The sequence below is a fragment of the Lepeophtheirus salmonis genome, chromosome 14 (genome assembly GCF_016086655.4).
Source record: "Lepeophtheirus salmonis chromosome 14, UVic_Lsal_1.4, whole genome shotgun sequence".
Lineage (NCBI taxonomy): Eukaryota > Metazoa > Arthropoda > Copepoda > Siphonostomatoida > Caligidae > Lepeophtheirus > Lepeophtheirus salmonis.
Window position 1 is genome coordinate 27937099 of NC_052144.2, and position 17506 is coordinate 27954604.

At 32.1% G+C, this 17506-nt stretch overlaps 2 long non-coding RNA genes across 2 annotated transcripts; both read left to right on the forward strand.

Moving 5' to 3' along the window:
* The first annotated feature begins 1264 nt into the window (after positions 1-1264).
* On the forward strand, positions 1265-3340 carry LOC139907271 (uncharacterized). The gene is made up of 3 exons (XR_011783743.1): positions 1265-2539; positions 2625-3052; positions 3124-3340. It is a non-coding gene; the product is annotated as an uncharacterized lncRNA (long non-coding RNA).
* Positions 3341-14642: 11302 nt separating this feature from the next.
* On the forward strand, positions 14643-16546 carry LOC121129803 (uncharacterized). Its single transcript, XR_005868516.2, has 3 exons — positions 14643-15010; positions 15061-15710; positions 15774-16546. It is a non-coding gene; the product is annotated as an uncharacterized lncRNA (long non-coding RNA).
* Positions 16547-17506: the final 960 nt, after the last annotated feature.

The window sequence follows — 17506 nt, forward strand, 5'->3', positions numbered from 1 at the left end:
TAGTCCTTGGCCAAAAGTTCATGTTGTCCTTGACCCACTTATGAGCTTTCTTGGAAGCGTGGGCAGGTGCTCCATCTTGTTGAAAACCCCAAGGAGAGTTGCCGACTATGGATTTGATCCACGGAAGGACCATGGACGCCAGAATCTTTACATAATCCTCCGCTGTTAATCTGAGCCAGTGGGAACCATACCGGCTTCAGGGTCTTCCCGTTGGATCTCCAAACATCTCCAAAGCTCACAACACGGTCGTTTTGCCTGTTGAAAACAGGATCGACCGTAAAAGTTTTCTCATCTGAAAAAATGATGATGCGTTCAGATGAGCTCTTGATATCATTCAAGCTTTTCTTGGCACACTCAAGTCTGACTTCTCGCTGACGTTCAGTTAGCAGAGGGCGTTCAGTACGCCTCAGGGACTTTCCTCCAGCCCTTTTCAATGCCCGTGAAACAGTTGATGTCGACGTTCCCATCTTTCTGGCCATGTCGGCAATGGACCTGTTGGGAGTCATCTTGAACACTGCCTTTACTTACCTTGTTGAGACAGTGGGCTTCCTGCCAGCCCCAGGGGAATGCTTTTTATCACCCCCAGCCTGCAAGCGCTTGGAAACGTTGTAAACTATTTTCAACGAGGCCCCAACCTGTTCCTTAATGTTGTTATGAGGCACTCCGGCTTGGAGGAGGGCTGCAATTTCGATCCTCTTTGTTTCCTGATTGGACATGGTCTCACGTGTGGAAGTTGTTACGCTCTCACAGGAAGGATTTTTGTTTATTTTAACAGTAAAAATACGAAACAATCAGATTGGTTGCCATAAAACCTCTTAAAAAGTATATTTACATCATCTGTAAATAATTTTGCACGGCCCAGTATATGAAGAAATTTGGGGTATCATTTACAAATAGCAATATTATAATATAGTATAAAATAAAAAACAATATGTTTGATTTTAATATTAAGGAATACATATATGTATTCTAAAATTTTTAAAATTAGTGGATAAATAATATGAGAAAATGTAGTCTTGGAGTATTTAAAAGATAAATAGGAGTTGGTCTGATAGACTTGTTTGGCTTACTACCAACTGATTTCAGGCATTTTTTCTGTTTCTTTTTTAAAGAAAGGGTGTGTGATACATTAAAGGTAACGACGACCAAGATCATCAAATTTATCACTTTTTTGTTTATCTAACTAACAAATAAACGTATTTACAAATTTTGGTATAAATCAGCCGAATCCTTTGGCTATTATACGCTAACGAATAGACAATTAGGGAGAAGGCAACATTTCATTTAAATACTTTTATCCTTTTTTTAGACAAGTAAATACTGAGTACTTATAAAAATGTTCAAACAACTTTTGATAACAATTTTATTTATCTAAATTTGTTCATTTACTAAAAAGCTGTAATGTATTGTATACGAATGATACTAAAACCAAATCCCATTTTCTCCTTTAAAAAGTCTAAAATTTTAAGACTTTAGGGCCATTGAGCTACATTCAAATATTCATAAAATGGTTTGAACTTTGTCAATTGTATTTTTTAACAAAAACAACACTTTTAAACCTCCCTATTTCAAAAAGTTGAAAATATTGACACCCTAATGTACAACAAAATCTTATATTACAAGTACTATCCATATTAAACAAAGTTCATATTCCGCGTCATTAGCAGTCAGTTTTAGTTTAGATTAAATGAATTAAAGCTGGGTGCTAATAGAAATGATCAACCTGTCACGAGAAATTTTCAAATTCGTGTCCTCTAAAGTGAAAGGGATTTGTCCTATTGGAGTGAAGCATACAATTAAGTTTTACCTAACTAACTCAATTGTTAAAATGAAGGACTTATATATTATAATAATAAAATGGGACGAATTTTAAGTACCATATTAAGTACAGATACAACTCTAATATAGTTGATGGGGGAGGGGGGGGTAAAGCTCAGATACAGCCTAATATATATTATTGAAGAATAAATTGAATATTTTTTGTCAACATTTTTTCAAGCTATATGACAAGGACTAATTTTGAAAGTTGGAACAATAAAACTTAAGATTACCAAGAATTTTAAATTATTTTGATAAAAAATATTCCACAAAATTACCGAAAAACAATACGGACAATAAGAAAGATCCATTGGGCAATGAGGCATAGTTCTACTTTGCTCGTTGCTCCACTAAAAATCGACCTATTATCTTTAATTAGGATTTTATCATAAATGCATTATAAATCGACTTAATCAGTAAAAACACGACATTTAATGAATTTTAAAAAAAATCCATGAACGCTCCAGCAAGGAGGTAAAAAAAAAGACATGGTAACGGAAAGAAGGCGGTTGCAGTCAGGGACAGTTTCAAAATTCGACAGATAGCATTCAAATGTAATTTATAAACAAACTACAGAATTTTAATATTTATAAATAGATTCTAATAATTGCAAATTTACTTTGCTATGTTGTGGAAAATTTTGCTCGTCTACATCACCATTACTCTCTTTAATTAAGCCAAAAGCTAAAAGTGTTCCAATTCTCCAAGGTCTCTCCTCAAGGTTAGTTTTAGCAATAGCAAGGCATATTTTTTTCCTTTTTTAATATTTGATTTTTTTAAATTCTTCTGGGTTTATTTTTTTAAAGGAAAATAATGCATTGTTATTCTCGGATGCAACGAAGATGAGTTGCTCCTTCTGTGGATTAGAAACCGAGACAAGCAGAAAAATATTCTACAAGTGCTCAAGGATTCAAGGTATTAGGAAGGCTGTAGAGAGGAATATTCTTGCAGATACCGGGGTGAAACTAGACGTCCTAGACTGCCTCATAACGACGTTTAGCTGGCATGCGAACAGCAGAAAAATCGATAGTTTGGATGTAAGAGTCCTCTTAATACTCTCCGCGATCCGTCGCAGAGGGAAGGGGATCCCAGGTGGTTTCGAGAAATATATGGAGCAATCGATCCGTATCCTCGGATACCTCACAGATAGGGGATTCTGGCTTGAGTTGGGAGAATGGACAGACGAATCTGTATAGGAAAGGATGGATGGATGGCGGGAAAAAATATATATTATGTATATGATTTCTACTTTATATTAATTGTTGGTTTTAAAATGATAGTTTTTTATTCCTTATGTTTACATAGTCTCTCTACGATCAACCGGAATTGCTAAGAGGAAGGGATCAACAACTCTTTTTCCTTTTCCTTCGTTTATCTCCTTTGTTTTTCTTACATCGGAGGAAGTAGGGAAATATAAATAATGTTTATATTATTGTATATTAGTTAATGTTGTTATATTGATAATAATAATTTAAAAAAATGTATTGTTAATTTTTAATGAATTAAAAAGAAAGACCAAACCATCTTATGACCTTTTTAATCCATTATTTTCATATTTCATTTAATGATATTTTTTTTAAAGATAATTATTTATTTCTATTTAAAAATGTTTAAAAAAAAAAGAGTCAATCTTTTTCTTATTTTTATACTCATTATTATAAAATTCCAAATCGGTGTCTCCTCTTAAAACCGGCCCTGTCTCTCCTACTACATATGATTCCTTTAGCCCAAATGAAGGTGTTCAAAGGAATGTAATTTTTTCACACCTGAGTCAAACTACCCTTAGGTAATTTGGCGAAAACCGAAAAATATGGATGTATTTGTCCCCAAAATGTTGACTCTCCCGTCAATTCACTTTACCTTCAAGAACTATTTCAAGAAACAATCTTTGCAAAATGGCGGTCATCAAAGATATAAGCCTCTAACGTTATGATTAATCAATCTTTACTAATGCCTAAATTAATAATAATACTTGAATTAAGATTAATGCTGTACTGGTATAAGATCTATTTTAAGTCCAAAATTAAGGAACAATACAATCCAATTGTAGGTTATTTAGAAACAAGTTGAATATTTTTTGTCCAATTTCTATCAAGGTATAGGGCAATAAATGATTTGAAGGGTAATAAGAAATGTTTGGGAGGAATAATAATCCTTTCAGTATACTTAAGATATTAACAAATTTAAAAAAATATATATTGATTATCTTTAATTTGGGAAAATTAATTAAATGAAACGCAAACCGACTTATCTTCAAAAAAAAAAAAAAAAAAAACTGGACATATTATGAATCAATAAAAATAACCCCCGTACAGGAGGTAAATAGGTAATTGTTTGTCACTTCATGTTGTAGCCGCTCTGACTAAGGACACAGTTGCAAGATTTGACAGGTCACATTCAAATGAAATTTATAAACAAGCTGCAGACTTTTATAATCTCAAAATAGATTCAAACAACAGTAGACATAAGCTAATATATTGTCCTACATTTTGGTGTGTCTAAGTCAAACTACCTTGGAGTAATTGAACTAAGGATAAACAGCCTAGTAACTCTCAACAGTCTACTCTATTAAATATTATTCATTTGACCCAAAAATAAATATGCTCAAATGAAGGATAATGCAATTAGAATGCAGGATGTCTCTCTTGCTCTCTCTCTTTTTAGCCTGATGGTTTGTAGGAGTCATAACTATGGTTATCATCATTTCGTATTATTAATTTTATTTATTTTGGAATATCTATTAAAAAATTGGAGGATTGTAATCATAACTTAATCACTAAAATGATTAACAACTTTCTATTCATCAAATTAAAAAATTGGATGCATACAAAAAAAAAAATGACTTGAGCTACTGTGAAGTACATTATACTGTGAAGTAAACTTTGTCTTATAAATAGAGTTGTATTAGCTGTGACCTAGAACACTTGTGATGCATTTTGTGTTTTCAAACTAAATAGGGTTTTTTATTTTATAAAACTGTTATAATTATTTTTTTAATTCTCGTAGAGAAAAACATCTTAGTTAATCAATTTGAAGACTGCTTTGGATGAGAGTAGCTTAGCTGTTATGAAGTTTCATAAAATTAGCTGCAAGTAGCTATCAAATTGGTATAATTGATATGGTTCCGCATTGATATTGCTGACGAAATAACCTTGTACAACAAAGTAAATATGATTTGGCTTAAGGATTGAGCAGAAAATGAGCGATGTCAATACTTCAATACCGTTCATTTTTGAACGTCTTAGCACTGAACCGGAAAAATCAAAAAAAAATTGAACTGTATTCATTTCTTAAAAAGACGATGGAATATTAAAATAATTTTAGTGCTCCCTGTCAAGACCAAAGTTAAGCCTAGGTAACAAAATGGTCATCACGTTATCAATTATTTTCTAAATTTAGTGGACAACTAGAATACTTTTTTGTCAACTAGAGGTGTCATGAATTACTCTAAAACGTTGATTTATAAAAATCGAATGAGCTTTTATGAAGCATTCCTAAAAATGGTGAAATAATGATTTTATTGTTGTAAATAATTGGCTAATTACCAACTGATTTTTCTGTTTCTTTTTGGGTAGAGATTGAACGATATACCATAGAGGTAACAACGTGCAGGACGTTTGAAATTCATTTCCCCATTTGTTGCAGTAGATAATGAATTAGACGTTAAATCTTCCTGATTTTGACGTTATACCAGTAGTTATTTCTGAAAAACTCAAGCATGCATAAATAGAATTCATACGACTACTGTCTTCAGGGATGTATAAAGTATGCCCTAAACTGTAAGAGTGGGGTTTCCAGTTGGTAATAATAACAGGCTTTGTTATTTTTCAAAGCTGTTATCATTATTATTCAATTTCTGATGACAGAATATCTTAGTATAAAAAAATTATTTAACTAATGTGTGTGCTCATAAAAGACAGTGAATAACAGTCAGAGTCCATCTTATATGTCCTTGCTATATACGGAGTGGGATTTGCATTAATTTCCTTCTCCTCACGGTTGCTTGTAGCCGATTTAATAAAACGTTATGGCAGCTAAGCTGCTCATAACTCAAAGACTCTTCAATTTTTAAGGATTACCACGTTCATTTTCGTTTCCAAAATAAATATTTGGTTTTTGGCTGTTAATATTTCTTCTTCTTGATTTCTTCTAATCAGTGTTTGTAACATTGTTTGTTGCATAGGAATGAGTTCTTATTAGGCGGTGAACAATTATCAACTATTATTTAATAATAATTCCATAGGTGGAAGAATTGTCTAATTACCAACTCATTTTGTGCTTGTTTTCTATTTCTGTTCGAATGAGAGGTTGAGAGATATAATATAGTTAACGACGCTACCAATGTTATAACTTCTTATGTAGCAGGGAGAAGAGAAGAGAAAAAAATAAAATAGTTTTTCTTCTGTTGGATACCGCTAGGATAATTTTTCATAGATGTCTATTAAAGGAAACTCCTCAAATAACCCTTAAATAGATGACAATATTCTAGTATAAACATACTTGATTTAGTTTATTTAATTCGATCTTTAAACCTAAAATTATAAGAATTGTATTCTAATAATAACTATATCAGGTTATTCATTGCTTTGGCATCTCTAATGAGGAAAAATGTAGCCTTGATCTGGATACTATTTTATTTACCTCAAAAAATCGGCTAAAATATCCCATTAGTTCGAGACAAGTAGCCATTTCTGGTTTAGGATCTGGATCTGAAAGTTCGAGTACCCGAAATTTCCTTGAATATTTACGTCTAACGATCCGAACCGATCCGGATCTGAGAAAATATGGATCCATCCTATCTTTAAAAGACCCCCCTGTAAGTACACGTGAATTGCTATTCATGACGACATTTCGTTTTATATATTTAGTCGAAAAAGTATCAAAATGTACGAAAATGCCGACACTTAAATATTTTGGTAACGGAACTGGTGCACAAAAACTGATAATTTGACATCACTCATAAATTAACTCAGCGTATAAAGGATCTTAAAATCCTCTACAGATTGAAATAAAATATGCTCAATAACCAAATTTGATACGAATAAAAAGTAGCAACAACTAAGTTCAATGAGAGTTATACCTATATGGAACTTGGAATATTTTAATTTTTTTTTACTTAATAATCATTAAACTAACGTCCAACTCATCTATTTATACTCATGTTATACGCAATTACTTATATATGTAATTTAATACTTTACCAAAAGAAAAATTTCTAATTGCACAGGTGGACCTTTGGACGTAAGTTATGATGGTATATACTAAATAAAAGTTTATATTTTACTTTATTTTGGTAGAAAGTTTGAATATGCTAATCACTTTGTACTTTTTTATTAATGGGGGTTTTTGCCCCCAAGATGGGTTCAGACTATTCTTTATTGTATGTACGTTAGGGTGGCCTTATTTTGTACTTAAATACTCAATATTTTTATTTTTATTCTCTCCCCCAACCTCTTTTATCAGTAAAAATATATCTCCCAGTCTAAAATTGTAATATTTGAGCGACATTGAAAGGGGCAGTGCCGCTTGGCTCTTAAACCTTTGACTAAAATTGATAATTTATCCACATTTGCGTATGTTTTAACTTTTAAACACAAATGAAACGTGGTTTAAATTTTTTTTTAAATCCACTAGTGACTCGAGGGATTCGTTCTGTATATAAAGTACTTTGTAATAGAATCAAATATTTAATAATCAGATTGATTTTAAAAATGGTTTAATATAAAGATCGGACGATCAATATTTTCTCGGATTCTTGTCAGTTGGGAACTTTAAACGTAAATATTTGCCTAAATATTGAGTACACGAACTTTCGGATCCAGATCCGAAACTAAAATTAGAAAGATACTTGTCTCGAATTTTATGAGTATATTACCCAAATTTTTGACCTTAATAAAATAAGATCCGGATTGGGGTTACATTTTTACTGTTTTTTTATTCCGAAACAATGAATAACCCAATGTTGTTACTATAAGAATATAATATTTAGTTAAAATATCATTGGATACGTCCTTCCCTAAGCCATAGTTAGGAACCTTTCCTCCAAAAAGAATTTTAAAAAAAAAAAAAAAATCAATTAGTAGTTGGACAATTCTTCCAACTTTAGAATTATTATTGCAAAATAGTTGATAACTGTTCAGAACTTAATAAAAATTAATTCAAATCCGACCAATCAATATTAAGAATACTGATTGGAGGAAACGAAGAAGAAAAATAGACAGCCAAATACAGTGTAAATTTTGTGTCAACGAGGTAATGCTATGTGGAATAACACCCTAGAAATATATATTAAATTTTGCTGTCAGCTATTGATGTTTCTGCTTTTTTTCTCCTAATCAATATTCTCAACGTGGATCAGCTCCTCTTAAGCTGTTTACAATTCTTCACAACTATAGAATAATCATTCCATAGTCGGCAAAAAAACTAACAACTAATTTTGAGCCTTCTTTTTGTTTCTTTTTGGATGAAAGTTTTAGTACTACAATAATAAAAAAACGACGTGTGTGATGCAACTGTCGCTCCAAGAAGATAAATAGTCGCTACCTTCAATATAAAATATCTTTCTTTTAAAACAAGCATTAACTAATGCTATAAGCTTTTATACGATCTTAAAAATCCAATTGGATCTTTTTTAAGATCCATATAAAGTTGGAGATCTTTTCAGAGCATACAAGGTTACTCATACTGAACCCGGTTACTTCAGATCCGGTTCCACGACCCGGCCTATCTCTTTGAATATTGAAACTACAAAACTATTAAAGGTATATATGGTGACATAACATTTATTTGTGCTTGGATTAAATGTTAATACTGTAATTTTTTAACTTTATGTTATTAGAAAAAATGGGAGTTTTTGTCGGGTTTTTTCCCCCTAAATTTTCCATATAGGGCATAATATTAAGAAGTGAGTTCCAACATGAAATATAATTAAAATCTAAACTGTTTTTCACAGCGAAGAGCGGAACAAAATGAAAGGTTGAGCCGAGTAAAAGTTAAACATTGATTTTTAAGGGCCACACTAACGAAAATATATGATGTGTAAATTTTTTCTCCCTGATAAATATATGCAGATTAATTTACATTTTTTTACACAAATGTGGGGAATTAATAGATAAACATTCTTGAGCAAAAATTTAAAAAAGTAGAAATGTCGATTTTTTTATTATTTCATAGAAGCAGAACAACAGATCTGTTGGTCCTTATTTAGGACCGAGGACTGCGGTCTAGTACAGTACAGTCTCAATTGTCATTCCTATAAGAAGGTAGAGTTGATCCTTCGTCACGTCAATAAATGTGTTTTTCCTTTTTTTTTTAATTATTCCGTTAGATTTTAGAATAAATACTTTTCAATATATACTTACTAAAAATAATAAATGTTCGTATTATATACTATTATAATGAAAAATATAATATTTTTTGTGAGACATGTGTTATTATATTCAAATACATAGGTATATATAATACACATATTATATTTGAAAAATCCAAGGACCGACAGTTAATGACCGCTCCCAAGGACCGATTGTCTGTACTGCAAAAATAAGGACCAATACAACCCTATACTTCATGGACATATTTCGGTAAATGGTAGGTTTTAGGGAGACACTTAGTAATGTTAATTATAGTTTATAACCTATATTTCATTTATGAGACTATTTGTAATTGTACCCGGCATTACCTGGATTTATTAAGTGCTGACGAATAGACAAACTTTGTTTTAACAATATAGAAAATAACTGGACAGTAAATCTTTAGTCTTACTCACTTTTTTTCACACTCACACGTAAATATTCAATACTTAAATGTTCTCTCCTCAAGAATGAAAGAACAATAATTAAAGATAGATATTTTTTTTAATGACATGATGAAACCAGAGAGTATTTAAGTCTCTAAATCGCTAATTGGGTGAACGTTAGCTACCACACTCGTTGCTAAACTTAATCTAAAGCCACATTCATCATTTTTTTATTAAATATAATCTTATTTTCTTTTTTTTTAAATATGAGCCTTAGCTACACACTCGTTCGTTATTAAAAAAGAGTCCTCAACTCATTCCGTATAAAACTTAAGTATCTACACAGTTCTAAAATTGAGTCAAAAATCACTTTATGGTAAACATGCATAAAAACAGACAAACGTTGCCGTATAAATATGGATATTTGTTACCAATATATAAAATCCATCCCTTTCTAATTATCTGATTGTGGCAAGGAATTTTTGCGGCATAAATGACAACTTAGGTATCCAAAGGATTGATAAGAATAATTGGATAATAAAGATACACGAAAATTCGCCGAATAATACAAATGCAGTCTTTATTTTGAGAAAAATATTATAGCCTTACATTTAAGGCTCTTAAATGAAAAATTGCAAGAGTAAAGAAAAAAAAATTCACTAATTTTCCTCATTTTTAATTAAGACCATTTATTTTCTTAGGGAACTCAAATATGGAGAACCCCATAGTAGGTATGTTTTTATTCATTCTGAATAATATGTAGCATGAAAAGGAGGTGTGTCACTTAAGCAAACCAAAAATTGGATACTTATGGGCCTCCGTGTATCAACAGGGGGTTATTGGCATATTATTTATTTTTTTCCCCGATGAATATGAAATTTGAGAAACTTCCATTCAACTATTTCAAAGATATTGCAAAGAAGTAGATACTTGTTTAGTAGGGTGGTTCATTTTTCAACTTTTTTTAAAATTTCGACTATGACAAGTGCGGGGGAGTTGTGATATGCTATGAAAATTACCATTGCAAAATTTCATTTCCTTACGAAATCATCTTTAGGTTGCACATCTACATCAAATTATGAATAAAAGACTAAAACCCTTAACTTAGTTTATATAAAATATAAAAATACATTTTTAGATTCTATATAAAACAATAATTTATATTTTTCATAATTTTTTTTTCTATAATTATCCTTTTGAACAAGTAAAAGAGAAAAAAGTTACAAAATTTGATGTTTTTCATATAGTGCACCACATTTTTTTAGATTTTCAAAAAGAAAAGATCAAAATTTTCTTTGTTATTCTCTTCTTTTTTTTCCATATGGTAACTTTAGAAAAAAAACTTTAAAACTGTATTCTATAGGTTAAAATAGTGGCCATCATAATCAAAAAATGCAAAATAATGCTATGGAGTTGCCGGAGCTCAATTATAACGCAGTTGGGAGAAGTTATTCTCTTGAACTTAATGTGTGTCTAGAGAAAGAAATATACTTTATTTATATGGATTTCACCAAAAAAAAACCTAGGTTAGAAGCAAGTTTAATATAAATACTAGGTTAGACCATTATCTAATCGGGTTTGCTAGAATTCATCTAACCAATAAAAGGAACATTCGAAAAAAGTTGAAAAAGAAACCACCCTATTGTTTAGTGCCATTATTTCAAAAGTACATAATACACTTGATATCCGTACAAAACGACTAAAATTTTTCTGGTCCGGATCCATAAAAATTGTCTGAAATGAGATGAATTAGAAAAATTAAGATGACAAACAAAAGATTTAGTGATTAAATATCAAATATTTATGAAACATAATTTCATTTTTTGACTCTTTTTGTCTCTTACAAAAAATATCCTTCTTTCATGTTATTATTGGACTACAAAATAGTATAAAATGGATAAACTTTCGATGGGAATTTGTGCAAAAAAGTACAAGGAAGTTAAAGGTGTCCGGTGTTTGTCTGGATAAACTGTTGTATTGTTCGCTACACAGTGGTTTTTTAGGATAAATAAAATTAGTTATGCTTAGATTAACTTATGAATTTAAGGCCTTCTTACCTAAAGTATATTATAATAAGTATAATAATATTTCGATACTCATATTATATACATAAGTGATGTCCTTCAAAATGTAATTGAGTCGATATTTATCAATGCAAACTGGTCTTTGATAAATTAAAAGTTAAGAAAAATTATTACAAAATGGTTGTTTTTAAATTTCGAAGTATTCAACCAATGGAGTGCATTTCATTATTTTGTTGAGTTAAACAGTGTTACTAAGCTTGTTACTCACTTATTAAAAAAACAAAAATTTGAAGGACCTATGAATTGTCCTTCATTTTTGTCAGGCTAGTGAATGGAACGCAAAATTGAACGATGTTCCATGTAACGTGCGTTCAATGAATGGAACGGATTTTTTTTTTTTTTTTTTTTGAACGTTGAACACTAAAAAGATACTTTAACGTTTTGTTCCAATAGTACTTACAAAAAATTCAAGAAATCAAAGTTTAAAATATATTTTGCATGGCCTTCTGCTGCCACCATAGCCTCGATCCAGGGCCTGAATTTTGTGCACATTTTGACGTCGTGGCACTCGGAAATGGCCACCCACTACCTCTCGGCAAATGTCTTTAGCGCGTCGAAGCTGGGATGGGGTATGACACAAACCATACTTTAGACAAAGCTGCAGATACCATAGTCGAGAGGATTCATGTCGGGCGAGGAGGAATGCCACAAATCGCGTTTCCAGACATCGAAAAAAAAATTCTACGAGTCCTTCCTGCATAGTGCTGGTCTTGTGCGCCGTGCAGAGTCCTGCTGGAACACATTTTTTTCCTCCGGGTAACTGACCTTCACCTAGGGCAAGACCAATTCTTTGAGGACGTCCTGGTACTCCTTGGTCCCAATTTTATGGCTTTTGGGAGCCAATAAGGGGCCATCATTCCTGTCTGATGCCACGATTCCTAGAAGTATCGTGGAGGCTGGAACTTAGTCTGGTTGAGCGGTGGAACTTCATCGACTACGAAGGCAATGTAGCGTTTGTACTTGGAGTTTCTCTACTAGTCAACGGTCGAGTTTTTCTTGTCTCGTTGATGTGCAAATCAAATTGGCCATACTTTGACTTTTGGCCTCCATCTTGACAATCAATGAACCGATTTGAGTCAGTTGTAGCTCATTTATCAAACTTATTGTTTTAAAAAATCTTGACACTTAGTTCTCAAGTTAAGTCGTCCTGACACTATCAGAATAGAACTCCCAATTTGCAGTCGTACAGTGGATATGGTACTATCTTAGGATTGGAACACAGAACAGAACAGGGGAACGGAATGAAAATAAAGACTGAACGAAAAAAAAAAAAAAAAAAAATGAACGGAATGCTTATAATCTGATTTTTATCAAAGTTAGTTAAACGAAAAAAGAGTTCATTTTCCCATTACTTATGTACAGTTGTATCTGAGATTACAAGACATTTGATTTTGGTTTGTTTTGCAAAATAATTTGGTGATGTTTTCATATTTAGAAAACGAGATATCTTTCAAGTTAGCGATTGGTGACAAGTTAATTAATCACTCCAATAAGACAAATCTATCTCCTTTTAAGGACATGAATGGGAAAATTTTGTCGAGACAGAGTGATTCTTACCATTAACAGTCTGTTTTAGTATAGAAGTAGGGGGGAGGGGGGCTATATAATTCAATTCAATTTTAGGTCTAATTTTCGGATGAAAGAACATATTCTAAGTACTCCAGAAAAAATAATTTTTAATTTGAAATCAATAAATTCTGGAGATATCCTACATATTTCCTATCCAACCTTTCAATTAATTTAGACAGAATTGTAAAAGTAATTGCTCTTCTCAAACTAACCGAAGGATTTCATCGACAGAAAACAGATGTCTTTGTATTTGAGGATTTTGATGTGATCATAAGGTTGATGATATCGAATCAAAAGAAGTTATATATTAAATGATTTCTTAGATAAAGTAATTATAGCATCATTAAATACAATTTCAAAGGTCGTTGATCGTGATACAAAGTTAAAACTATTATAAAATGATCTCTTTTGATTCATATTATTGTCTTTCTCCAAGACATTGAAAGTTGAATATAAATTACCTGGAATAAACAAATCATTCTGAATTATGCCTGAAGTGTTATATTTTATGAAATTGTTAATATTGAGCGATTTAATTCCAATCATCAATATGGCTTCTTTTAAAAGATAAGTCAGAATTCATTATATTGTTCTGTTAGTGAGTGTTTAATCTGGATCACATCTAAGAAATGAATTTATAAATAGCCATATCAATCACAAAATATACATCATATATTTATATGAATAAGTGATTTTGAGGCCCTAAAATATGTATATTTGTTCATTGTCAATAAAGCTCATAAATAAGTATTTATTTTGTTTGCATTGTATCAAATGAAGTAAAAATAAACAAATAACTATATTTATATTCTTAAGCTCTGTACATTGCTTGCCATCAGCGAAAAAAAATCTAGATCTCCCAAATCCACCATTACTTAAAATTTGACAATTTTTGAAAAAAATTGTCTGTAATATCAGATATTTCTTTATACTGCTTTTATTTAATATAAACCTTAATTTCTGGTGATCTTCTTCATAAAGGGGGGAGGGTATAATGAGATTGTTTTTTTTTATTTTTTTGAATTAATTTTCCTCTAATTCATAATTTGGACATCTTTTTTTAGAAAAGAAAACCTTTAAAAAAAGAAATATATTCTCCATTTTGGCATTAAATTTTTTCACCCTGATCAATAAAATTCCAATACAAAGCAAAACTTCCTCGATTGGGAGTATACAGACCCCCCCCCCCGGACGCCCCTGCCTTTTGTATAAAAAGATAACTTTTATAGTGGACAACGCGCTAGGCAAAAACTTATTGTCCACCAAAATTAATAGTGCGAAAGATGAAATCCTTGAGAATTCAATTTACATATGCTATGACAAGGACTCCTGTAAGCAGGACCGGGCACGCGCAAACATGAATTCAAATACGTCTGCAACATGGGTTTATTGAAAAAAAAAAACAATGCAACGTGTTTGTTAAGATAATAATTAATAAGTAATAACTATTAGTTACTTTGTGAACGCCATCTTTATTGTGTTTTGTAATTCCAATCATGCCTACTAAGTGTTGTGCTCCAGGCTATGACAACGAGCCACAACAGTATGGTGTTACAATCCATCTGTAGCCAAACAAAGAGAAAACCCCCGGACTTGATACCACCTGGATGAGAGCCATTCCAAGAGAAACAGATCTGAAGAAGACAGATTAGGCAACATCCAAAAGTACAAAGCTGTGTTCCATGCATTTCAACGACTCTGATTTTATCTGTGAGTCTAAAAGAAGTCAGACCCTTGGCAAGGCTCTAAAGAAGAGGCAAGAGGATGCGTTCTCTACGGATTGCCGTTTAGCGATTGATAATTTGTAAAAAATGTTGTAAAGATAGTATTCTTATAACTGCCCTTATTTTACAGGTACATCAAACCAGACGTAGTACCATCCTAATAGCCAAACTACCCCAACTACCTCTGAACTCCTAAACCGTCCCAAGGCCAACTCAAGCTGCGACCACGTCACGTAGGGCTCAACAGTTCTATGACCAACAGCATCTGGAATTTGAATTCTTGAATGAGTAGTCAGTCCTCTCTGTGGAAGAACTTGGTGACAAATTGGCCAAGGAGACACTCCCATCAGACTTCATCCGCCAAGTAGTAGCCAGCATCCAGTTTAAGACAGATGTGTCATTCAAAACGTACCACTCTGGTGTGTTGATTGACAAAAAGGCAGTGTCACGCATCACCTCGGAAGGCAAGGTCAACACTGTGATTCAAGCCATCAATTTGGCTTCCTTTCTGGGAGCAAAAGAAGAATTGAATCAAACAAGAGACCTAGGAAGACATTCTCAACGAGTTAGTGAAGTTCCTCAACTCTTCAGAGTCACCTAGAGTTGGCTACGAAAAGAGAGACGAGCTTTGGGAACCAATCTCTGAGAAGAACAAACTTGGCCTCACCTTCTTGAGAGATTTTGACGGTTTCTCATCGAGTGGAAAAACAGTAAAGCACCTGGCTTCAGAGCAATTAAGAAGAGGGATCTACTACATTAATAGTTAATAGTAATATTTAGGTATTACTTATTTTTACAATATAATAATATTATTACAATATTTTATTTTTTTTAAATTTTCAGATATGACTACTTCAGAAATTAAAGCTCTGCTGGATGAAGACCTGGTAAAAGCTGAGCCCATTTTGACTAACTGGCAACCAAATGACCTCCTGGAACTAAGTTCCAAGGGAGAGAGTAATGCTCTTTACTTTGTTGTCGGGTATATTGGCTTTTCTTTGAAGAAGAAGATCAGCTGTACATCCTGTCAAGAGTTAGTAGTAATCAGAGACACATCTCCGGACTCAATAACCTTCGATTTCCCAACCAATCAGCATGTAGACCTGAAAGAACTCATCGAAATAATGAGCAGAGGGGGGTTGTCGACTCCATCCGTCCTTCTCTACCTCTCCTGTCTTTATGCTTACTCCATGTTCTCTTACATCACAGCTACTCCTGAAGAGAAAGACAGTTTACTTTGCACCCCAAATCCTAGAGCTTCATTTGTTGCCACATTCATTGACAGGATGCAGGACAGTTTAAACCCTTGACATTATCGCCGTTGTGGGAGTTAAGTTGCGAGGAAGGACACTCCTGGTCAGCTTTTCCTCCAATAATTTCCTTCGCTTTATATAATGTCATGGGTAAAAATTTAAGTGCTAAAATGAATGATGACATCCGGTTTTTAACAAAAAAGAGAATGGGAGCTAAGAATTCAGAAGCTAAATTTCAATCAAAATCTTCTGACTTGTAGACTTGAACCAACTTTGTACTTTTTGATAGTGCCTTTTCCTTTTTATATGTTTTTAATGTTTATTTTGATTAAACTACTAATAAAATACCACTTCTATTAGAAATATATAGCATCATTTTTATTATTTTGCCGATTTTCCCTAGTAAAATACTTTTAAAAACTCTTTATTTTGCAGCAATACACTTTAAGAGAGATATTCCATATAGAATAAACCCATATAAATAAGACCCATATTGGAAACGCGTGAGCGCAGAGTCCTGTCCTCCTTACAGGAGTCCTTGGCTATGTAAACTTACTTCAATATATTTTTGAGGTATTAATTGTAGTAGTGAAATGTTTACTTATACCGGATTGGTGCAACTACATCTGACCCAAAAATATCTTCAAATACAGGACATGAAAGAAAAATTAGAATAAATAGAATTACCATGTATTAAATAAATACTCCCACTGGAATTTTTCATTCATGTTCTAGAGTAGAAAAGTGTCTTTAGGTCTATGAAAAAAAAACACTCTATTTTTGGATGACTTTTTATTTTTTTAAACTCCTTTTATCGCAGTCCAAGCTTCCGCGTACCTCTATAGGGAAAAATTATTTTAATTTGCCTTTTTTTATCAAATGAAAGGTTATTTGTTCAAATTTAGTTTTGTAGTAAATGTTTTACCCCTATTTTTTAAAATTATTTTGTCATTCATAAAAAAATAATAACATCCTTTTGAAATTGTCAAAAAGAAAGTTTAATGGCATTGTTCCGTCATGATGTGAAATTGCAAATACATTTCGAATCTGGTGATATGACGACACGCTCGATGCTAAATACAAAATACCAGCGAGATGTCATTAATATAAATACATTTTTATTTTTTTCCTCAAAAATGTATGTAGGCATTACATATGTACATACAGGCAAACTTTGTTTTATCAAAATAGTTTTTCTTTAGAGTGGTTATTGATTTATTCAGTCCAAGATCGGAATTATTACAATATTGAAAATTCAAACAAAAATCCCGGTACATAGTTATAATAAATCATAAATATCATAACAGTATTTTAAAAATGAAT